A 24,267-nucleotide genomic window follows, 5' to 3' on the forward strand; every position below is an offset into this window, starting at 1 on the left:
TTGGACTTCAGCCTCCAGAACTATGAGAAATAAATCTCTGTTGCTTACAAGCCACCTGGTCTATGGTATTTTGTGATAGTAACTTAAACCTGAAGATATTCTTCAAGATGCTATCTTCAAGAATGTATTTAGATTGTGTTGCCAACTGTCTGCTATGACCAGTTCTTCAAAATGGAGAAAAGTTAATAGGTTTGTGGGGAAAGATCCATGGTTAAATGCCTTTGAGAAATCCTTATCAGAAAGGGCTTACAGGTCTCTTCATGGCAAACCTTCCCAGAACATGTCATAGGCCTCTAAGAGGAAGGAGAAACAGGTAGGTTTCCTTAACAACCCACATGGAGGCCAGGCATGGTGGCTCAAACCTGTAACCCCAGCACTTTGGTAGGCTGAGGTGGGCAGATTGCTTGAGTTCAGGAGTTCAAGACCAATCTGGGCAACATAGTGAGACCTCATCTCTATTAAAAGTTAAAAAAAGGCCGGGCGCGGTGGCTCAAGCCTATAATTCCAGCACTTTGGGAGGCCGAGGTGGGTGGATCACGAGATCAAGAGATCCAGACCATCCTGGTCAACATGGTGAAACCCCGTCTCTATTAAAAATACAAAAAATTAGCTGGGCATGGTGGCATGTGCCTGTAATCCCAGCTACTCAGGAGGCTGAAGCAGGAGAATTGCCTGAACCCAGGAGGCGGAGGTTGTGGTGAGCCAAGATCGCGCCATTGCACTCCAGCCTGGGTCACAAGAGCGAAACTCCGTCTCAAAAAAAAAAAAAAGTTAAAAAAAAATCAGCCAGGTGTGGTGGCATGTGCCTGTAGTCCCAGCTACTTAGGAGGCCAACGTGCCTGTAGTCTCAGCTACTCAGGAGGCCAATGTGGGAAAACTGCTTGAGCCTGGAAGGTTGAGCTGCAGTGAACTGAAATCATGCCACTGTGCCACTGTACTCCAGCCTGGATGACAGAGTGAGACCCTGTCTCAAAAAAAAAAAAAAAAAAAAAAAATCACACACACACACATGGAGGGTGTGCCTCAGAACCCTCAAGAGCCTGCGGAAGACACAAGTGTCTGAGACCAGGGAACACATAGTCCACCTTTACCTCTGGACACCTTGGTCTTTGTATTCTGTTGCCAAATGTCCACTATGACCATGGGGACTGGCTCTGTGCCTATAGCAGCTTCTCAGCATCACTCAGGACAAGCAAGAGCCACAGATTCTTTTCCTGGAAGACCAGCAGTGTTCATAGGAGGACATCCCTACCTTTGCTTTCCCAAACAGCAGACCAAAGAGCTTCCACACAGACCATGACTAGAATGAGCTCTTGCTTTTGACCTTGGCAAACATACGAGGGCTTTCTTCCCCAGAGCATCTTCTGGGCATTGAGAGTGGCACCTGGCAGCTCTCATCACAGTCCCTCTTGACTGTCAGCACTCAAGCCTCCCACCCACAGGCCCCAGGCCTCTCCTGGCTAAGGTGGAGACATCAGGGGGCTCAGACTCTCCCATGGGACTGGGTCTCTGCAATGCTGCAGAGTGGGCACTCTGGCTAGGTCCATGGGGCCACAGTCTATCTCCCCTCAACCCGACCATGTTGCCACACCTGGTCATCTGCCCTTCACAGACCTCTGGGAACCCTCCTCAGATTCCTACCACAGAGGGCGAGCTCATTCAGCCTCTCATCTACAATTTGAGTAAGTGGCACTGAACTCTTGGCCTATTCTCTCTGAGAAAAGTGAGCACCCAATATGTTGGACAACCAAGTGTTGTCCAAGTTATCAAGGAGGAAGCTCTCTTATTGGAAGCTTTCCCGGTGTTGAACTTAGTGCTAGGATTCATGGTCTCAACCAGCCATCTGCCTGGCCTATAGGTTGGCTTTCCACCCACAGAACCTGTAGGGGGCAAGATGGACAACTTCTGAACCCCAATTAAAAGGAGCTCCTCCTTCATAGGTGTCTGTGCTTGGCCAATGCAAAGGCTCAACCCAAGAAGGCAGAAGAGCAACGGGATTTAGCGTCACTGGCTTTCATGCCAGTCTCCTGGCCTCTCATGGCAGGTCTTCTACTTAGCATCTCTGAGGCAGTGTTGCTTCAGATCTTTTGGCCTCAATTTCTTCTTCTGTAAAGTGAAAGTAAGTAACACCTACTTCACAAGGACCAAATAAATTAACGTTAGCAAAATTGTTCACAGTAGGCACTTTAAACAAATTATTGTCCCAAATGTGGGCAGGATGTTCTAATCTGCATTCACCTTTGCTACAAGCCTGGGGTCCCTGAGAAGCAAGGTGATGCCAAGCCTGCAGGGGACCCCACTGAGAGTTCCGAGGTCTCTGTACAACTCGGAATTGGTCTCTCATTCTCCGACAACAGACATCAGGGTGCAATCCCAGTGTGTTCTGAACTGAAAAATGTGTAAAATGAAAGGAACTACTTCATCAAGCAAATCAGAACAGCACATGGAGATGTCAAAAATAACTGGGAAAAAGACTAATCAAAAGTAACGTGAGGCCAGGTGTGGTGGCTCACACCTGTAATCCCAGAACTTTGGGAGGCCAAGGTGGGTGGATTACTTGAAGTCAGGAGTTCGGGATGAGCCTGGCCAACATGGTGAAACCCCGTCTCTACTAAATATACAAAAATTAGCTGGGTGTGGTGGCACACACCTGTAGTCCCAACTACTCAGGAGGCTGAGGCAGGAGAATCACTTGAACCCGGGAGGCAGAGGTTGCAGTGAGCTGAGATCGCACCACTGCACTCCAGCCTGAGTGACAGAGTAAGACAGAGTCCATGTGAGGGGCGGGGGGGTACCTCAGAGCTGACCACTGTGCGTAAAACCAGCAGGACAGGGAGCTGGTTTTACACACATTGGTCAGCTCCGAAGTACCCCCACATGGAAACCTTATTCAAGAAGCTAGACAAGAGGCAGTACCCAGAGAGAAAACCAAGGGCTAGAGGTATAGAGTGAGAGTCTTTCAGGGCTAAATGAGAGCTGAATGCAAGACAATGGGAAATGCCCCAGGGCAGGGTCACTTTACAAGAAGAGGAAATGAAAAGGAGAAAGTAAGACACACCCAGAAAGGCTAAGGTGAAACCGGGAGATGGAGGAGCACCCAGGGCAGAAGTTTCCTCAGAGGTCTTTGAAGAATGGCAGAGAGCAGAGACAAGGCAAGACTTTGGGGCTCGCTGATTAGGTGGGTGGCAATAGAGGGGAGGCCAATTTTAGGGAGACCAGGCTGCCCATCTGGAAGCAAGGGAGCATGTGGCCTGCTTGCCTGGTATGGATGCTGGGTCCCAGGGAAGAGGCCTGGATCTTACCCACAACCCTCTCACCCAGATCCTGGGTTTCTGCAGCTCTGCTCACTGCAGCTGTGGAGCTGTGTTGTTTCCTGTGTGGACCGATTTCTGGCTGCCCTAGCAATGGCTGTTTCTTCATACCCTACCTACCTTCTGTTCTCAGGAGCAGCACAAAGAGGACTCCAAGGCTTCCTACTCTCCAAAAAATGTAGCCCACCCCTGGCCTTCAGAAGAAGGCAGACAAGCAGCCTTCGTTCAGGCAAAGACCTGCAAACAAGGCTTGCTTTCAGGGCTGCCTGCTGGCATGTGTTCCGTGGGCTCTCCAGTGGAAAGGGCAGGGCGCTCAAAGACAAATGAGAAAGGGCATGATCCCCAAAGGGTCCCCAGGGTTGGGCTGGGGTGCAAGGCCCGTGGTCACTAGATGGTGATGCCTGGATTTTGATTCTCAATTCTCAAAGGAAGCCAGTGGAAAAGACGTGAAATAAAGTTAGCTGAAGGGTGTTTGGCTCAGACCACACATTTTAAATATGCAAATCTCCTCCTTTCCCTCTCTCCTGCAGGCCCACTGTCCTTCCTGAAGATGAGCAGGAAGTCCTGAAGTTTATAAAAAGGATCTCAGGACTTAACAGTTCAGTGGAGGTAGGGGGGTGGTGGGGTGGAGATAAATGAAACCTATCACTTTGCTATGAAAACTGGTCAAGTAATTTATCTTAATCACTGTGTAATTGTTTTTAGTGTTTTGAGAGGAGACAGGTAACTAAATGACCCAGAAAGGATATCTAATACCCTAAAATGTAATTCCTTCCCACCCTAAAATGTAATTCCTTCCCACACACTAAACAAGCTACATTCAGATTGGAAGGGCCTGTATGAGAAGTGAAGAACTACATCTGCAGAGAGAGTCACCCAGGATCTCTACCCTCGTATGCTGGGCCTTGGGGAAATGTTGGCCAAAGGTTCTGGGACAAATTCTTGTATTACACATCCTCTGCTTATTCATTCAGTGAAGACCACATCCCCTAAGTGCTGGATTCTGAGTTAAGCACCATGGAAACCACAGAGGTCTCATTCTGTGGTAGTATGGCAGGGAAAGGGCTTAGAAGTTAGAGATTTGTGTTTGAATCCTAGCCCTGCCGCTGCCTAGCAACGACATGGAGCAAGTTACTTCAATTCCCTGAGCCTGTCTTCTCAGGTGTGAAACAAAGATAACCTTAGTTACTTCTATGCTCTGGATGTTTATGTCTCCCAAAATTCGTATGCTGAAACTTAATCCCCAATGTGATAGTAGCAAGAGGTGGGCCCTTTGGGAGTTGATTAGGTCATAAGGACTCTGCCCTTATGTATAAAATTAGTGTCTTTATCAAAGAGGCCCCAGAGAGCTTGTTCGTCCCTTCCACCATCTGAGAACACACAGAAAGTGCCATCTATGAGGAACAGGAACTCATCAGACATCAAGTCCACTGGAGCCTTCATACTGGACTTCCCAGGCTCCAGAACTGTGAGCAAGAAATTTCTGTTCTTATAAGCTACTCAATCTAAGCTATTTTTTGTTATAGCAACCTGAAGGGAGTAAGGCAGTTATGTTAAAGGGTTCCTGCACATACTAAATAAAGTCGCATCTGTAAAATGCCAGGTACATGGGGGAGATGTTAAATAGAAGCTGTCGTTACTACAGGTTGGATATCCTTTAACTAAAATGTTTGGGACCAGAAGCATTTCAGATTTCAGTTTTTTTCAGATTTTGAAATATTCGTATTATACTTACCAGTTCAGCATCCCTGATTTGAAAATCCAAAATCTGAAACGCCCCATTGAGCATTTCCTTTCAGCTTTGGGTCAGCATTCAAAAAGGTCCTAATTTTTGAGATTTCAGATTTTGGAATAGGGACGCTCAACCTGTAGAGATTCCTGCTCATTATAACGTGGTAGGAAAGACCAGAGAAAACAACAAATGAAAGATAAAATGTCCTCTTCCTCCTCTGCTAAAGTGCGCTGGAAGGTTAGGAGTGAACAGTATCACATGCAGCCCCCGCTCAGGAGCAAGGAAGGCTCCACAGGGAAGGGACATCTGCTTGAGTAAACAAACACATGGGACAGCAAACCAGCCATTCACCACTGTATCCTCTGCTCGTGTTTCTGTTATTGGGGTCTTGTGCCAGTTAACACCAGCATAAAAGAATTTCTCCCACCTGGCTTTATTCACCCTAGTAAGCAGACACAAAATCCAATTACACACCCTATGATCATAGTTATGGCAGGTCTCTCCTCTGGCGGCCCAAATTGGGCCACAAGCCACTGATCAGAGATTCATAGTTTTGTGTGTGTGCCACAAAATATTGGTTTGTCCATGGCCAGTCCTAAGCTGTTGCTGACCATCAAGCTCACCTAGAAATGTCCGCATCACTGCGGACACAGGCAAGTACTGCTGAATTACAGAGAACAGCATGTCTGCTTCTATTCCTCTCTACTTCCATGGAATTCCATTGATATATATGTGTACGAATATGTAACAACTTGAACAATACTCAAAATAGAGAAAGATTTTTAAAATTCTTTATTAAACCAAACTAGTTATAAAAGATTGGCATTTACTTTAGTAATGTCTTAGTCTCAAATGCAGATTTCAGCACACACAAAAATAAATATTCATGTCTCTAAATCTATGGGGAGTGCTTGCAAAATGCTTGTGAACTTTATCGAATTTCAAAGACTACCAAAGGCTTTAACAAAAAATTTTGCACCTAAAGCAAAGTTTGAGTAGAAACACATACGTGGGAGCCAATGACTAGATTTGCCAACTGACATTCTCAACGTTAGCCTATATGTAAATTTACAGATCTCTAACTTTCAACCGTGGGCACTTGAGCCCCTTGTAGGCTAGCCTCTTTCCTCCCAACTCTGAGTCCAATTTGAAGAAGTAACATGTGGGCACTGTGACTCGAGCCTGTAATTCCAGCAATTTGGGAGGCCAGGTGGGCGGATCACCTGAGGTCAGGAGTTAAAAACCAACCTGGCCAACATGGTGAAACCCTGTCTCTACTAAAAATACAAAAAATTATCTGGGCATGGTGGTGGGCACCTGTTATCCCAGCTACTTGGGTGACCGAGGCAGAAGAATTGCTTGAACCTGGAAGGTGGAAGTTGCAGTGAGCTGATATCGTGCCATTGCACTCCAGCTTGGGTAACAGAGACTCTGTCTCAAAAATAGTTAAATAAATGAAGGAGTAACACTCAGTTTCCTCAGGAAGCCCAAGTCATCTCAGGTATCTCTGCACAGCACAGCACAGCAAGGCTCACTAGCTCCTAACAGATCCAGCCCAGCAGAACCAGCGACTCACACCACCTCTAAGGTGATGGCTGGTCTTGACTGGATGCCACCCAGGACTCTGCTCTCTCCCCACACCCATCTCTCCAACAGGCTTTGGGTCGTTTCAGGGCTGTGACCAGAATTGTCACAGCATCATGTCTAGCACATTGTACTGGTCAGAGCAGTGACAGGTCCAAGAGAAGGGGAAACAGAGCCTTCCTCTTGATGGAAGAGGGGCAAGGTGACATTTCAAAAGAGCAGGGGATGACAGATATTGTTGCTCTACCTTGGAAAACCTCTGGCCTGAAGCATGGTTGCAGGAATGCTCAAGAGTTTAGGCAGAAAGGCAGCTTCAGGCGGACACATACTTCTCTGTAGACCCTTTCTTTCTTTCCTTCCCTTCCCCCACCCCCCCCCGCCCCCCACTTTCTTTCTTCTTTGTCTTTTTTTCCTGGAGTTTTGCTCTTGTTGCCCAGGCTGTAGTGCAATGGCAGGGTCTCGGCTCACTGTGGCCTCTGCCTCTCAGGTTCAAGTGATTCTCCTGCCTCAGCCTCCTGAGTAGCTGGGATTACAGGTGTGTGCCACCACTCCTGGCTAATTTTTGTATTTTCAATAGAGGCAGGGTTTCACCAAGTTGGCCAGGTTGGTCTCAACTCCTGACTTCAAGTGATCCACCTGCTTCAGCCTTCCAAAGTGCCGGAATTATAGGCACTATGTGCTCAGAGCACATAGGAATTCTTTGGGTGAAGTCCCCACAGCTGTTTGCCTCTCCTGGGAACCATGAGGCCAGTATTTAGGTTTTTTTCTAACTCTGCTTCTCTCTCTGCCTTAAGAACAAGTCACTGCTAGCAAGCAGTTTCCAAGGTCCCTTCAAACTCAAACAATCTATGAGGATCAATTCTCCTAAGAAAGTGTCAATGGGTGGTCACAGTGGCTCATGCCTATAATTCCGGCACTTTGGAAGGCTGAAGCAGTTGGATCACTTGAAGTCAGGAGTTGAGACCAACCTGGCCAACTTGGTGAAACCCTGCCTCTATTAAAAATACAAAAATTAGCCAGGAGTGGTGGCACACACCTGTAATCCCAGCTACTCAGGAGGCTGAGGCAGGAGAATCACTTGAACCTGAGAGGCAGAGGCCGCAGTGAGCCGAGACCCTGCCATTGCACTACAGCCTGGGCAACAAGAGCAAAACTCCAGGAAAAAAAGACAAAGAAGAAAGAAAGTGGGGGGCAGGGGGGGTGTGGGGGGAAGGGAAGGAAAGAAAGAAAGGGTCTACAGAGAAGTATGTGTCCGCCTGAAGCTGCCTTTCTGCCTAAACTCTTGAGCATTCCTGCAACCATGCTTCAGGCCAGAGGTTTTCCAAGGTAGAGCAACAATATCTGTCATCCCCTGCTCTTTTGAAATGTCACCTTGCCCCTCTTCCATCAAGAAGAAGGCTCTGTTTCCCCTTCTCTTGGACCTGTCACTGCTCTGACCAGTACAATGTGCTAGACATGATGCTGTGACAATTCTGGTCACAGCCCTGAAACGACCCAAAGCCTTCCGTTTCTGACTTGTCAGAGTCTGAGATACCATGTAAGAAGCCCAGCTACTCTTCCAAATAGAGAAGCTACATGGAGCAGCCACTCCAGGGCACCACCTTGGATGTCCATTTGCCATCAGGTTGCAACTACTTGAGAAACCCAAGCAAGAACCACTCAGCTGAGCCCAGTCAACCCACAGAACCAAAAGAGAAAATATCAAATTGTGGTTTTCAACCTCTGAATGTTTTCTGTGATAAAATCTACCCTTTTAACCATTTGTAAGTGTGCACTTTTATTTATTTTATTTTTTTGAAATGGAGTCTCTCTCAGCCGCTCAGGCTGGAGTGCAGTGACACCATCTCGGCTCACTGCAACCTCCACCTCCCAGGTTCAAGTGATTCCCCTGCCTTGGCCACCTGCGTAGCTGGGATTACAGGTGTATGCCACCATGCTCTGCTAATTTTTTTCTATTTTTAGTAGAGGCGGGGTTTCACCACGTTGGCCAGGCTGACCTCAAACTCCTGAACTCAGGAGATCTGCCCACCCCAGCATCCCAAAGTGCTGGGATTACAGGCGTGAGCCACTGCGCCCAGCCTGTAAGTGTACACTTTGGTGGCATTAAATACATTCACATTGTTGTGTAACCATCACCATTATCCATCTCTAAAACCTTTTCATCTTTCCAAACGAAAATTCTGTACCCATAAAACAATTACTCCTCATTCATCTTCTCTCCAGCCCCTGCAGCCACCATTCTACCCTCTGTCTTCATGATTTTGTCTACTCTAAGTACCTCATATAAATGGAATCATACAGTACGTGTCCTCTTGTGTCTGGCTTATTTCCCATAGCATTTTGTCTTTAAGCCCTATCCATACAGGAGCTTACATCAGTATTTCATTTCTTCTTAAGGCTGAATAATATTCCATTGTGTGGATATGCCCCATTGTTTATTCACTCATCTGTGGATGAAAACCTCAACATTTTGGAGTAGCTGGTCTGCAGCAACAGGTCACTGGAGCAGCAGGTGATGCAGCCACGGAAAGCAGAGCTGGGTTTCCACAGCAGATGTCAGGACCTGAAGAGTCCACCCAGAACACAGGACACCAGGAACTAACCCTCAGAGCAGGTGAAGTTGGTGACTAACCAGGAAGCCAGGTTGGAGATCCCAGCAGCACTTGTCACAGTGGGCACTGGGTGTCTCCTCAGGTCTCTAGGCTGGGAGCAGCTCCAGCACAGGGGATGATAGGATCTTATTCATGCCTGGATTCTCTGCCCTGGCATAGGCTGAGGGCCTGGAGCCCAATAAATGTTTGGTAAATGTACCTGACACTTCAGCCAGGTTCTGACTCATCCCAGAGTTTTTTACATGCTCCTTGCAAGGCAAGAGCCATGCCCAAGAAAGCATGGGAGACTAGCCGCTTCTGACTGGAAAGGAAAGGGAGAGGAAGCAGCAAAATGACATTCTGTCAGAGAAAAATTCATGGCCAGACAGCTCAGGATCTCCATCAAAGCACGCCCACCCCCAGAGTCAGGCAGGCAGCCACAGGGAGCAGAGGCTTTATTATCTGAAGGTTAGGAAGGTATCTAAGGCATCGAGCTGAGCCTGCAGGATGAGGCCAGGGGCAGGGGCAGAGGAGCTTGGCCTTTAGTCATGGCACAGGCCATGGAAGGTAGGGAAGAGTACTTGACTTTTGAGCTCAGTTGCATATCCCAATCCTGGTAGCATTGGAGCAGTGACCTTCCTTCACTGCAAGAGGACTCAAATTAGTTGCACTCTGTCCCCAAGCCTCTCACCCATTACCACTTTACCCAGGAAACCCCCATAATATCCCAACCCATTCTCCCTGTTGTGATGTTCCACTTGGCCACATAACTAGGGTGCCTGACATAGGTCAGGACACACCAGAGCATAGATGTTAATTCCAAGTTTAAGAAGACTTGTTCTTGACTGACTTAAAGAGTGAATGCCACTCAGATAACAAACCTGCACATGTACCCCTGAGATCTAAAATGATCTAAAAGTTGAAAAAATAATAATAAATACAGAAACCAGTAAAATAAAGACAAAAATAGTTATAAAAATTTTTTTAAGTAAAAAGAAAAGAGTGAATGCCAACCATATAATGCTCACTTGGAGGTTTAACAAAAAGGACTCAAGTTGAATTTCAATTCTGCATTTAGGTTTTCCAGTCCCTAAAGATAAAGTAATTCCTTGAGCAATAACTCTGAAGGCATTTTTCTTTCTTTTTCTTCCAGACATACACCTGAAATTTAGGAACTGCTTAACATGTGGAAAGCAACTATAAACATCAGTGAAAAAATTCAGAAAACAGGAAGTCTGGACTTTGAGCAAACCAATTATCATCCTGAGCCTCAGTTTCCTAATTCATAAAATACAGGATAATATTATGTATTCCCATGGTGTGGCTATGTGCTTTCAAAAGAATACATACATTCTATATTTATTTAGAATTTAGAATATTTATAAATATATATCTCATATATATCTTCATAAGAACAGTTATGTGGGGTTTTCTGGGTTTTTGATTTTTTAAGACAGAGTTTCCCTCTTGTTGCCCAAGCTAGAGTGCAGTGGTGCAATCTCAGCTCACTGCAACCTCCACCCCCCAGGTTCAAGTGATTCTCCTGCCTCAGCCTCCCAAGTAGCTGGGATTACAGGCATGCACCACCACACCCAGTTAATTTTTTTGTATTTAGTAGAGACAGGGTTTCACCATGTTGGTCAGGCTGGTCGCATACTCCTGATCTCGGGTGACCTACCCGCTTCAGCCTCCCAAAGTGCAGGGATTACAGGCATGAGCCACTGCACTCAGCCTATAAATATGTTTAAGATGTATTTATTTACTGAGTGCTTGTTGATAGCTGCTGAATAAATGACTGAATAACCTAAGATTCTGACAAGACTCCCATGTGCTGAGAGCAAGTCTTGCTCCACACTTCAGAATCCGTAACTAGAGCGTCTACTATATCCTAGAAGCCACCTCATTGCCCAGGGGACCACTGCCCAGCTGTCCCATGTCTTAACAACTGGCTCCCAAGCCAGTACTCTTCCCTCCTGTCTAGATTTATATTCTCCCAATCTGCTCAGCTGGAGTTGGCCTGATCTTGAGGACTAGAGACTACCCCACCACCCCCGCCCACCCCCAGCCGAGTTCCTACCTCCAAACCTGGCACTAGGCTGCTGCTGCCTTTTTTTTTTTTTTTTTTTGTGATGGAGTCTCACTTTGTCCACACGGGAGTGCAGTGACGTGATCAGTTTGCTGCAACCTCTGTCCCACAGGTTCAAGCCATTCTCCTGCCTCAGCTTCCTGAGTAGCTGAGATTACAGACGCCTACCACCATGCCCGACTAATTTTAATATTTTTAGTAGAGAAGGAGTTTCACCATGTTGGCCAGGCTGGTCTCAAACTCCTGACGTCAGGTGATCCACCCTCCTCGGCCTCCCAAAGGACTGGGATTACAGGTGTGAGCCACCGCACCCAGACTAGGCTGCTTCTTAAACCAACTGACAAACCAGAACCCTAGGTCCACACTCAGGGTCTCCACACCTTTGATACCAGATGGAAACAACTCATTCCCTCTCCGTGGTTTTCTGAAGCACAGCTCCATGGAAGGTTTGTGGACCATAGCCTCCTCTACATACCCCAGCCCTGGACTCCATCCTTGACCTTCACCTACAAAGGTCAAGGATGGGTTCTTCTACCTCAGGGTGCTTTGGGGAGCATCATGTAAGGTGATGAACTGGAAAGTTTCTTTGAAAAATAGGAAGGACTTGATAAATTCTACTGCTCTTGCTATTCTTTTTAGTTTACCTCAGTGTGGTCTCACTGAGTCTATGGAGGCCTGGGATTATTTCCCGGATAAATTCTTTTGGTACAATGACCACACAGAGGGAAAACAGCTTGCTGCTCTTTGTGACTCCAGTGTTATTAGCAAATGCACTGTGATCTCCAGGACAGAGGCTGAGGAGAAAGTCAAGGAATCTGGGTTCCGGGCTCATTGACTCTGCCAGTAAATTAAGCAAGTCACTAACTTCTCTGGGCATTTTTCTTCATGTACACAAAGGAGCTTTGAAGCCGCCCACATTCCTATTCACTAGGATACCGAGAGGGCCAAGAGTTTGAAAAGAAAAACACTGCACAGTAAAAATGTTGTAGTATTCAGTGGGCATGGAGGGTTGAGAAAGAAGCGATGAAAAAAAAAAAAAGTGAGGCCGGGCGCAATGGCTCATGCCTATAATTCCAGCACTTTGGGAGGCCAAGGCAGGCACATCACATGAGGTCAGGAGTTCAAGACCAGCCTGAGCAGCATGGTGAAACCCCCATATCTACTAAAAATACAAAAATTAGCCAGGCATAGTGGTGCATGCCTGTAATCTCAGCTACTTGGGAGATTGGGGCTTGGGAATCGCTTGAACCTGGGAGACGGAGGCTTCAGTGAGCCGAGATTGTGCCTCTGCACTCCAGCCTGGGCAACAGAGGGAGACCTGTCTCAAGGGAGAAAAAGAAAAATAAAGAAAAAAATGAAAGAGGAAAAGAAACAAAAGACAGAGAAAGCAAGCATTTGGGGTAAAGTGTGAGGCTCTTGAGAAAGCAAGAATGGAAGGCCATGGAAGTTTCCAGCAGAGAGCCTCAGAGTCAGTGTGTAGATTCCATTTACCCCAGGGTCTCCAACAGATGAAAGTGAAATGAAAGCAAAGAAAGTCTCCCATCACCTGAGGTGGCATAAGCATGTACCAGAAGCAGCCGAGGCTCAATCCCATGTGCTTTCACAGCTCAGCTCAGAGCAAGAAAACAGAGGAGGAAATAATAAAGAAGTCCACTACTAAAAATTGTGTCATGGCCCTAGAAAGGCCCTGGCCAAGCCACATCCTGGCACAAGAGGTCCCATTCAAGGAGCTCCACTTTAAGTGGGACATTCAAAGACTAAACAGTTCCCAAAGGCTGGCCACTAGAACATCAGGGAATGCCGAGATCATATCACAAAAGGAAGAGCTACGCAATCTGGAAGTATTTACCTAGACCTGATTTGGTAAGGACATGAGAAGCAGAAAAAATACTTTAAGCCACATCTAGTCCAGCCCTCACAATTCAGGAATCCCTAACACAACGTCTCCGATGAGGAATTACCCAGTGCTGTGTAATTCTTCCAATGATAGAGACCTCATTACTGTATAAGTGAGTTTATCTCATTATCATGTGGACAAGATTAAACTCTTCTCCTTCCTGTTAACCCCAAATTAACCTTCCTGTTAACCCCAAACTAACCTCTTCTATTTATGCTCTGGGGGACATCAACTAAATCTGAACACTTTTCACTTACCCAACCTTCAAATAACTTGAGACAAACAGCTGGCATTGTTGGCTTGCACTGAGATTTCTGGAAGTCTTTCCTGAGGGCAGGGCACATTTTCAGTGTATCCCTGAAAGCACACTGCCCAGCCTACTTCCATGCTTGTTTCCTGGTGATCTCAGGCCAGCTTTGACCCCACACTACCATGGGACACTGACTGCTGTCCCTGCTTCACTCAGGGCTTCTCATCCTGGCCATGCCCTGTAGCTCTGTGTTTTCTTAACAACTAGGTCTTGGCATCCTGCTTCACTTTAGGCAAACTCTCGTCCATCTCTTGGTCTCATCTTTGCAGCCCTGCCCAGTGCTAAGGCCCTGTCATGAATATGCTCCATGGTAAGGCTTAAAAATGAGAGTCCCAAATTCATGCCACTTAATGAAAAGCAGTGGTCATTTGACTTTAAGCCTAATAATGATTGAAGTCAGAATGTTCAATGGGCGTTAAATATTATCTTTTCTAACATTTCATTTGAGAGATAAGGAAATAAGAGTCCCAAGAGGTGAAATGATTCATTTGGAGTAACATATCTGAGAAGATAAACATGAGTTCTAATCTTATTTTCCAACCCCATATTCTTTATATGGTAGTTAAAAGGAAGCAAGGTTACATTATGCCTCTCTTCTGAGTCTATATTGGAGTAAATTTTCCATAGTTTGTGTGCATGTGTATTCATTCTTTATTTGGCTCAACAGAAACTCACTAAGCATCTACTATGTGCTTTGTAAATATTCTCAGTAAGATTTGAAGTAAGCTTCACATTGGGATCTATGTCTTGGTGTGTGTTCATGCAGTCTAGTGGAAGGTGCATGTGAATTGATTCTTGCATGGCCAGTAGCAGCGGCTCATACTTGTAATCCCAGCACTTTGGGAGGCCAAAGCAGGAGGATCGCTTGAGGCCAGGAGTTCCAGACCAGACTGGGCAACATAGCAAGACCCCATCTCTAAATAATAATAATTTTTCCATGCATTCATTCAACAGCAACAACTGAGAAGTCAAAACTATACTATACACTGCTGCAAATAAAAATACAGTCATAGACCTTTAGCTTAGGGCATTTTCTGTCTAGGAGACAATTCTGAAGTACTTTGTTCATGTGATAAAGCCAAATCCAGGGTTCTGTGAGGACCCAAAGCCAGAGGTCTAATCAAGATTGGCAGAATGATGGTGGCAAGTGTCCATAATTGTGATATGGGGACAAAGCTGCAGGTCCTGGATTATTGCAAAGGCCTCACGGAAGCATGAGCTTCAGAACTAAATCCTGAAGGCTGATATGCTCAGGCAGAACAGAGTGCACAGAGCTGAGTGCGTGTGCAAAGACAGGGAGGCAGGAGACAGCTTGACTAGAAGTAGACAGCCAGGCTGGAGCCAGGAGTTAATGCAGGTGACACAGGGAGAGAGAACCACAGCCAAGTGAGGTCGAAGAAGCCACTCTGTCTCACAACAGAGCTTGATTTTATCCAAAAGAAAATGAGGATGCAGTGAAGAGACTTAAAAGAGACAATAAACAGGATCAAGTCAGAATTTTAGAAAGAGTGAAGGACAGACCATAGGACAATAAAGCCAACGGGCAAGAATGTCAGATAGGAGGCTATGGCAGGAACTCAGGAAAGACAAGGTTGGAAACCTGACAACTCTTTCCCCACATATTTATATTTTAAGTATGAAATATAAGAGGAGAGAAGAAATTGTTTTTCATATACCTCTTTCATGGCATGGGGAAATCTCCCCAGAGCTTTGCAGAACTGCAACATCACCCTTATTGTTCGTTCTCCACAGTGACTGAGTGGCCCCAGAAAGTAATGTCAGCCTTGGCATCATGACCAATTGTGATATGTAGGTGCCTGACACAGAGCAACTTCTCAGTAAGTGGGGGCTGAATGCGTAAGCCACATACGTCAAAAGTGGGTGGAGGTAGAGAAGTCCTAAACAAAGTGAGGTCAGTGCCCAGGAAGCACCCAGAAGTCAAGTCCAAGCAAAGTAACAAATCAGAAGATGGCCGGGCGCGGTGGCTCACGCCTGTAATCCCAGCACTTTGGGAGGCTGAGGTGGGTGGATCACAAGGTCAAGAAATCGAGACCATCCTGGTCAACATGGTGAAACCCTGTCTCTACTAAAAATACAAAAATTAGCTGGGCATGGTGGCGCGCGCCTGTAGTCCCAGCTACTCAGGAGGCTGAGGCAGGAGAATTGCTTGAACCCAGGAGGCGGAGGTTGCGGTGAGCCGAGATCGCGCCATTGCACTCCAGCCTGGGTAACAAGAGCGAAACTCCGGCTCAAAAAAAAAAAAAAAAAAAAAAATCAGAAGACAAACAGAAAAGTGCCAGGAGGGATAAGGTTAAAGGAACTAGGTGGTTCACAACCATGGAGAGTGAGGAGCACAGGCAGATGAGGAAACCGCTAAAGGAGCCGGTGCCTGCCTGGTGAGGAGATTCTGTGTGTCTCCCGAGGCAGGGAGCAAATTAAGGCAGCCCTCAAGAGAATCACGGAAAGGTGGTCCCTCTGGTTAGACAGACAGCAAGCCGACCGCTAAGGGCAGGAGTTTATAGCAGGGACACAGGGCTGGCCGGGGTCTGCACACCTGTATGGGTGCACGCCTCTGAGCAGTTATGTTGGAACACCTGGCAGAGATGGGAATGTGTGGGTGCAAAGGAGGCCAATGCTGACAAGCAGGGGCTGCTGACAGCTGGCTAAACCCCACTGCGTGTGGTATAAAGTCATTCTCACTTGGAGTTTATAGTCAGATGATCGATAAAGATGATGTCAGATGCCTAAACTAACAATTTCCTGCCGTATTGAAGAAACCTGTTGACTTAGGCAAGTCCAAGCCTATCAGACAGTTCCCAGGAAAGTCTGATCACATTTTCTCAACAAGGTAATTTCTTCTGAAAGTCAGGAGCGCCTGACCACCAGTGTTCTACTGCGAATGACCTCAAGTAGGCACCTTCTGCTGAAGCCAAGACTAACAGAGGTACCGGGATTTTCACAAAATTTATAAGACTCGGCCTCAAGCCACAAATTAGCAACAGGCCTGGAGCTGCACTAGGAGGGATTCCTGGTTGCAAAATATTGAGATTAAAATGTTTCTCTACGTTCATGTTAACACTAAACTGGGGCCAACAGAAACAAGATTTGTAGCATCAAACCTTATGGCCGGGCTCAGGAGCTCATGCCTGTAATCCCAGCACTTTGGGAAGCCAAGGCAGGTGGATCACTTGAGGTCAGGAGTTCAAGACCAGCCTGGCCAGCATGGTGAAACCTCCATCTCTACTAAAAATAAAAAATTAGCCAGGCATGGTGGCAGGCGCCTGTAATCCCAGCTACTTGGGAGGCTGAGGCAGGAGGATCGCTTGAACCCGGGAGGCAGAGGTTGCAATGAGCCGAGATCATGGCATTGCATTCCAGCCTAGGCAACAGGGCAAGACTCTGTCTCAAAAAACAAACAAACAAAAACCCTTATGGCTTTATTATCTACCCAGCCCTCCAAGTTGTCCCTGAATACGAATTACCATAAGCTAGGAAGAAAACATTCAAAGGTATGAACAGAGGCCAAAGTGTCAGCCCTGTCTCTGAATTTCTGGGCCATAGCTGTTTTAAATTAGATTATCAATGCTCAATATCTCGTGAAACTCCTGACTTAGCTCTGCAATGGAAAAGCTATTTTTGTGCTTTGAGCCACAGATATTTATATGAAGGCAAATCCATAATTCCAATTATGTTTTATTTTCATGTCAGTCTTTTCTTCTACTTAAAAAGTCATGATCAGAAGTCTAGACACACACACTCTAAAGAAGAAAAAAAGAATAGTGCTAGCTATCCTTATTATTATTTCTGAGACACTTGTAAAAAGCAACATGCTCTGAGCCAAATACAGATTCCACAGGGCCCAGATAAATGACTGTTATAAAACAGGCAGATTTTAGGTCTTGTAAAATTCTCAAAAAAATACCTTCAGTTCTTCTGTCTCTTCTGGCCACCTCTTTGTTGATTCCCTACCCCTACCTACTCCTCAATCACTCAGGGACTTCATAGTCCCTCCTGGGAAAACCTAGTCCCAGAAGTGGATCTATCTGATATTTACACCTCACATAGTCTCTCTGGGGTATTTGCATTTAAAATGTTATCTTTGTTATAGGCGTGGTGGTTCACGCCTATAATCCCAGAGCTTTGGGAGGCGGAGGCGGGTGGATCACCTGAGGCCCGGAGTTCAAGACAGACCTGGCCAACATAGAGAAACCCCATCTCTACTAAAAATACAAAAATTAGCTGGCGTAGTGGTGCATGCTTGTAGTCCCAGCTACTGGGAAGGCTGAGGCATGAAAATTGCGTGAACCCGGGAGGCGGAGGTTGCAGTGAGCTGAGATCCTACCACTGTACTCCAGCCTGGGCCGTGGAGCAAGACTCCATCTCAAAAAAAAAAAAAGTTATTGTTAAGAATGAAATAGAGTTTTTATCTCCTAAAAGGCAGGAGCACCAACAAATAAGACAGATATTTCTGGTTAAGAGAGACACGGTTCTTAAGTAACAACATAGCTACTCTATAGAAAGATCCAGCAATAGGCTGGGAGGGCTACTAACAGCTGGTACAGAAGCAAAATAAACTGGCTGTTCAAAAAGTTTCAGGAAATTCACCCAAAATAAATCTAAACTGATTACCAAAAAACATCCAAACATGGCCAGGTGCAGAGGCTCACACCTATAATCCCAGCACTTTGGGAGACTGAAGCAGGTGGTTCCCCTGACATCAGGAGTTTGAGACCAGCCTGGCCAACATGGTGAAACCCCATCTCTACTAAAAATACAAAAATTAGCTGGGCGTGGTAGCAGATGCCTATAATCCCAGTTTCTCAGGAGGCTGAGGCGGAAGAATGGCTTGAACCCAGGAAGCAGAGTTTGCAGTGAGCCGAGAGGAGAGATTGCACCACTGCATTCCAGCCTGGGTGACAGCAGGAGACTCTGTCTCAAAAAAACAAAACAAACAAACAAAAAAAAAACCAACAAGATATTAGGTGTAACCATGGGCACTCCCCAAACGTGTCTCTGATTAGACCTTCTTTTTTTTTGAGACAGTCTCACTCGGTTACCCAGGCTGGAGTGCAGTGATGTGATATCAGCTCACTGCAACCTCCATCTCCCAGGCTCAAGCAATCCTTGTGCCTCAGCCTCCTGAGCAGTTAGAATTACAGGTGTGCACCATCATGTCTGGCTAATTTTTGTATTTTTGTAGAGATGGGGTTTCACCATGTTGGCCAGGCTGGTCTTGAACTCCTGGCCTCAAGTGATCCACCCACTTCGGCCTCCCAAAGTGATAGAATTACAGGCAAGAGCCACCATACCTAGCCTGATTAGACCTCCTGAAGCACAATTCTACTCTGAAAGAATCAGAGTAGGGTAGAGGAAATGATGGGAGGAAACTAACATTTGTAAGCTTAAAATGCTTCTAATAATGCTTATATTATTTCCAGTTATCTCAATCTTCAGAACAACCTTTTGAGGTAGACCTTGTTATTACTGTTTTAAAGGGAAGACAATTTAGCCTCAGAGGTGTTAAGTAACTTGCCCAAGGCCACACATCTAATCAGTGGCAAAGCTTGGATTCAAACTCAGATCTGCTTGACTCCAAAGAGGGACAGTGATAAAGCTGTTAAAAGGGCCAGAGGAGAAGGCCAAGGACTATGGGGAAAATATCTTTGTGTAGATTTCTTTCAGCATTATAAATAGGCTCCACTGATATTGATCAACATTCCCAGAGATGGAATCAGCCACAAGTAAAGAATCGATTGCTCAATGTAAAACTCTGCACTGTTAAGAGGCACACGTACACAGGCATGCCCAGCAGAAATAGAACACATCTTCATCTCCAAGGACAACAGGAACTTTTCACAGGTTTTTTCTTTTCAACATAGATGTGAGTTAAGATGCTAGTTGAGCATGAGGTTTTGATCTACTATAGAGAATCTAAAGGACAGCATTTAGGGATTCGAGCAGCATGGCTGGGAAATTCAGATCTTTTCCGGCCTGAGAACATTGGCCAGATGAGGGTGAGGCACCCCAGTAAGGGTGCAGGGTCTCAGATGGTAGCAGTGGCACACAGTATTATTTATTCAGACCTCTTCTTGGGTGCATGCTCTCAGGAGACTTCCATATAGGAGCCAATGTATATGTATTTACTTTGCTGTATCCTGTTTTGGGTTTCTTTTTTTTAAGACAGAGTTTCACTCTTTTCACCCAGGCTGGAGTGCAGTGGCCCGATCTTGGCTCACTACAACCTCCACCATCTGGGTTCAAGCGATTCACCTGCCTCAGCCTCCCAAGTGGCTGGGACTACAGGCATGCGCCACCACACCCGGCTAATTTTGTATCTTTTTTTTGGTTTGTCTTTAGTAGAGATGGGGTTTCACCATGTTGGTCAGGCAGGTCTTGAACTCTTGACCTCAAGTGATCCACGCGCCTCAGCCTCTGAAAATGCTGAGATTATAGGTGTGAGCCACCACACCCAGACTACTTTGCTGTATTCTATTACATTTTACATATAATGAAATAAGCTTTTTTTTTTTCAGATGGAGTCTCACTCTGTTGCCCAGGCTGGGGTGCAGTGGCAAGATCTAGGCATACTGCAATCTCCACGACCACCCCCAGGTTCACAAAACTCTCCTACCTCAGCCTCCCAAGGAGCTGGGACTACAGGCGCGTGCCACCATACCCAGCTAAATTTGTATTTTTAGTAGAGAAGGGTTTCACCATGTTGGCCAGGAACTCCTAACCTAAAGTGATCTGCCCGCCTCAGCCTCCCAAAATTCCAGGATTACAGGCATGAGCCACCATGCCCAGCCCAAAATAAACTTTTAAATTAGGAATTAAGAACCTTAGTATGATGGATTGGGTGGGAAATACCCCTTTGTGTAAGAAAAACTCTCTAGCCGTGTTTTTCTTCCACTCTCACACCACAATAATCACCAACACAGACGAAGACTTCTTGTGACCAAAAGTGTGGGGGCTTTTTCCAAATACACAAAGCAACAGACACCAGCTGGATTTCCTCTGAGGAACTATCTTCCCTGAGATAGTGTCAGATCCCATAGTTGAGGGGTCAGTTCCCAAGACTGCCCCTTTCCACATGCCAGTGTGATAAGCTGCTTTTTGTTAGCTTAAACTGACTCTTTCTTAGCTGAGAGCTGTTCAGGCTTCTTGTTAGCTTCTTGAGCCGGACACTCCATCATAGCTTCTTCATATTAGTTATTCCCCTCATTACATATGGAACTGTAGTACGTAGCTGGGGCAGGTAACACCGGGCACATCCAAGAGTGCATTTGCTGATAAGAGGCTGAGTTAACCGGCACGAGCAGAGTCTGGGAATGCAGGTGCTGTCGAGTACCCAGAGCCCCCATATCTGTAAGTTGTATATCTTTTTATGACAGCTTTAGCCCTTGCACATGGTACTGTTTTATTTCTCATGTACTAGTTTATCTTTTAACTTTTTGCTTACTCTTCTGTGAAAAATGCTTCAGCGTTTTCAAACGGGTATAAAAAAACCCCAGATGCTTTCTCTGGGGCCAAGAATTTTGGGCACTAGCCACCTCTCGGTCGACAGCTAAAATAAAGGACACATAATTCAATCTCAGAGTGTGGCGCATTCCTTGCTTGGCTCAGGCATAACACCAGTCACAAGTCTGAGCCTCGGGAACTTCTGACTGACCCACTTCAAGTTGAGGCTCAAGACCCTGCTCTTTGGGTTCAGTTAATTTTCTGGAGCGGCTCACAGAACTCAGGGAAAATTACTTAGGTTTACTGTTTTACTATAAAAAATACTGCAAAAGCTACAGATGAGGGGAGGGCAGTACGAGGGAAGGGGCTCGGCCCTTCCATGCTCTGCCTGGGTGTACCACCTCCAGGAACCTCCCTGTGTTCAGCTATCCAGAAGCTCCATGAGCCTCCTGGGTCAGCATTCCTTCCTCCAGGGCATCGGGTGGAGCACTCTCATTACAGTCCTGCCTTGGGGTAAGTGAAAGGAGGGCAGAAGAAGGTCAGAGGACTGCCTCTGAGGCCTAACACACCCAATATTATAAACAAAAAAAAACTGTAACAAGGGCTATGCAGGGGTGGTTATGAGCCAGGAACCGTGAATAAAAACCAGTATATATCATAATACCATATCCTCCCATTCAGATGCTTCAAAACATTGAACAAAAATATGAAAAAAATATGATTAAAAAAATATCGCCAGGTGCAGTGGCGCGTGCCTGTAGTCCCAGCTACTTGGGAGGCTGAGGTGGGAGGATCGCTTGAGCCCAGGAGTTCTGGGCTGTAGTGCCTACACTGACCAGGTGTTCCCTACTAAGTTTGGCATCAGTATGGTGACCTCCTGGGAGTGGGGGACCACCAGGTTACCTAAGGACGGGTGAATTGGCCCAGGTCAGAAACAGAGCAAGTCAAAACTCCCATGCTGATCAGTAGTGGAATCGGGCCTGTGAATAGGCACTGCACTCCAGCCTGGGCAATGTAGCGAGACCCCACCTCTTAAAAAAAAATATCGCTGAGCGCGGTGGCTCACACCTATAATCCCAGCACTTTGGGAGACCGAGACAGGTGGATCACAAGGTCAAGAGATCAAGACCATCCTGGTCAACATGGTGAAACCCTGTCTCTACTAAAAATACAAAAATTAGCTGGGCATGGTGGTACATGCCTGTAGTCCCAGCTACTCGGGAGGCTGAGGCAGGAGAATTGCTTGAACCCAGGAGACGGAAGTTGCGGTGAGCCGAGATTGTGCCATTGCACTCCAGCCTGGGTAACAAGAGCAAAAACTTGGACTCAAAAAAAAAAAAAAATCATCTGGGTCAGGCGCGGTGGCTCACGCCTGTAATCCCAGCACTTTGGGAGGCCAAGGTGGGTGGATCACGAGGTCAGGAGTTCAAGACCAGCCTGGCCAGCATGGTGAAACCTCATCTCTACTAAAAATACAAAATATTAGAAGGGCATGGTGGTGGGAGCCTGTGGTCCCAGCTACTTGGGAGGCTGACGCAGGAGAATTGCTTGAACCTGGGAGGCGGAGGTTGCAGTGAGCTGAGATTGCACCACTGCACTCCAGCCTGGGTGACAGAGTGAGACTCCTTCTCAAAAAAAATTAATAAACAGATACTCTTTATCTGTTACAAATTGTTTAAGAAAAACATATATAGCAAGGCGCGGTGGCTCACACCTGTAATCCCAGCACTTTGGGAGGCTGAGGCGGGCAGATCACTAGGTCAGAGGTTCAAGACCAGCCTGACCAACATGGTGAAACCCAGTCTGTACTTAAAAAATACAAAAATTGGCAGGGCATGGTGGTGCTTGCCTGTAGTCCCAGCTACTCGGGAGGGTGAGGCAGGAGAATTGCTTGAACCAGGGAGGCGGCAGTTGCAGTGAGCCGAGATCGCGCCTCTGTACTCCAGCCTGGCGCCTGGCAACAGAGTGAGACTCTGTCTTAAAAAAAAAGAAAAAATACAAAAAATTAGCCAGGCATGGTGGTGCACACCCATAATCCCAGCTACTTGGGAGGCTGAAGCAGGAGAATTGCTTGAACCCAGGAGGCAGAGGTTGCAGTGAGCCGAGAGCGCGCCATTGCACTCCAGCCTGGGTGACAGAGTGAGACTCCAACTCAAAAAAAAAAAAAAGAAAAAAAAACATATACGAAAGAGGAAAAGCCACTCAACTTAATAGGGCCAATGTAAGCTTGATGCCAAACAATATAAGAACAATTTTCTTTTACTTTTTTTTAAGTTAAAGATAGTAAGACAAGGGTGCCCGCCATCACAGTTCTATTGAACTCTGTACTGGAGCATCCACCTACCCCAATGCAACAAGGAAAGAAAAAGATATAGGAGGGCCAGGTGCGGTGGCTCACACCTGTAATCCCAGCACTTTGGGAGGCCGCGGCCGGTGGATCACGAGGTCAAGAGATAGAGACCATCCTGGTCAACATAGTGAAACCCCATCTCTACTAAAAATACAAAAAATTAGCTGGGCATGGTGGTGCGTGCCTGTAATCCCAGCTACTCAGGAGGCTGAGGCAGGAGAATTGCTTGAACCCAGGAGGCAGAGGTTGTGGTGAGCTGAGATCACACCATTGCTCCAGCCTGGGTAACAAGAACGAAACTCCGTCTCAAAAAAAAAAAAGATATAGGAGTCACAGAAATGGTAAAGATAAATTATTGTTGTTTTACAATTGCCTACATAGAAAATTCAAGAATTATCTATATGCAGACTACTAGAACTAACAAGAGAAGTCAGCTGGGATGCTGGGTAAAAAAACAAAATTCAGGAATGTTTGTTTCTATGAGCCAGCAAGTAAACTAGAGAATATACTAGAACAAAAGATAGTGTTTAAAATATCAACAAAACCTATAGGAAATAAACACCGCAAAAGTTGTAGAAGACATTTATACGGAAAATCACCAGTAACCATTCACCTGAATTAAAAGAGAAGATGGGAAGAGCCAGCATTGTGAAGATGTCAGTATTAACTGAATGCAATTTCAAAGAGAATCTCAACAGGAGTTTCTGTTATGTGTGCAACTAGACAAACTAACATTTTTATAAACTGGTCAAATCCAAGATGGCCCAGAAATTCTGAAAAAATATAAAAGTAATCATAATAGCTAACAATTTTTGTGTTCTTCTTCCTTATATGGTAGGCACTATTCTAACATTTTCTTTTCCTTTTTCTTTTTTTTTTGAGATGGCATCTCACTCTGTCACCCAGGCTGGAATGCAGTGGTGTGATCTCGGCTCACCACAACTTCTA

At 46.0% G+C, this 24,267-nt stretch overlaps 1 protein-coding gene and 1 long non-coding RNA gene across 3 annotated transcripts in view; one reads left to right on the forward strand and one right to left on the reverse strand.

Annotated features, from left to right (window-relative positions):
- The window catches only part of STON1 (stonin 1), a 63,923-nt gene that overhangs the window by 34,249 nt on the left and 5,407 nt on the right, over nucleotides 1–24,267 (reverse strand). The window lies entirely within an intron of this gene.
- LOC118147330 (uncharacterized) lies at nucleotides 3,072–9,154 on the forward strand. The gene is made up of 3 exons (XR_004733615.3): nucleotides 3,072–3,152; nucleotides 3,842–3,920; nucleotides 9,025–9,154. It is a non-coding gene; the product is annotated as an uncharacterized LOC118147330 (long non-coding RNA).

This window comes from Callithrix jacchus, chromosome 14 (assembly GCF_049354715.1).
Source record: "Callithrix jacchus isolate 240 chromosome 14, calJac240_pri, whole genome shotgun sequence".
Lineage (NCBI taxonomy): Eukaryota > Metazoa > Chordata > Mammalia > Primates > Cebidae > Callithrix > Callithrix jacchus.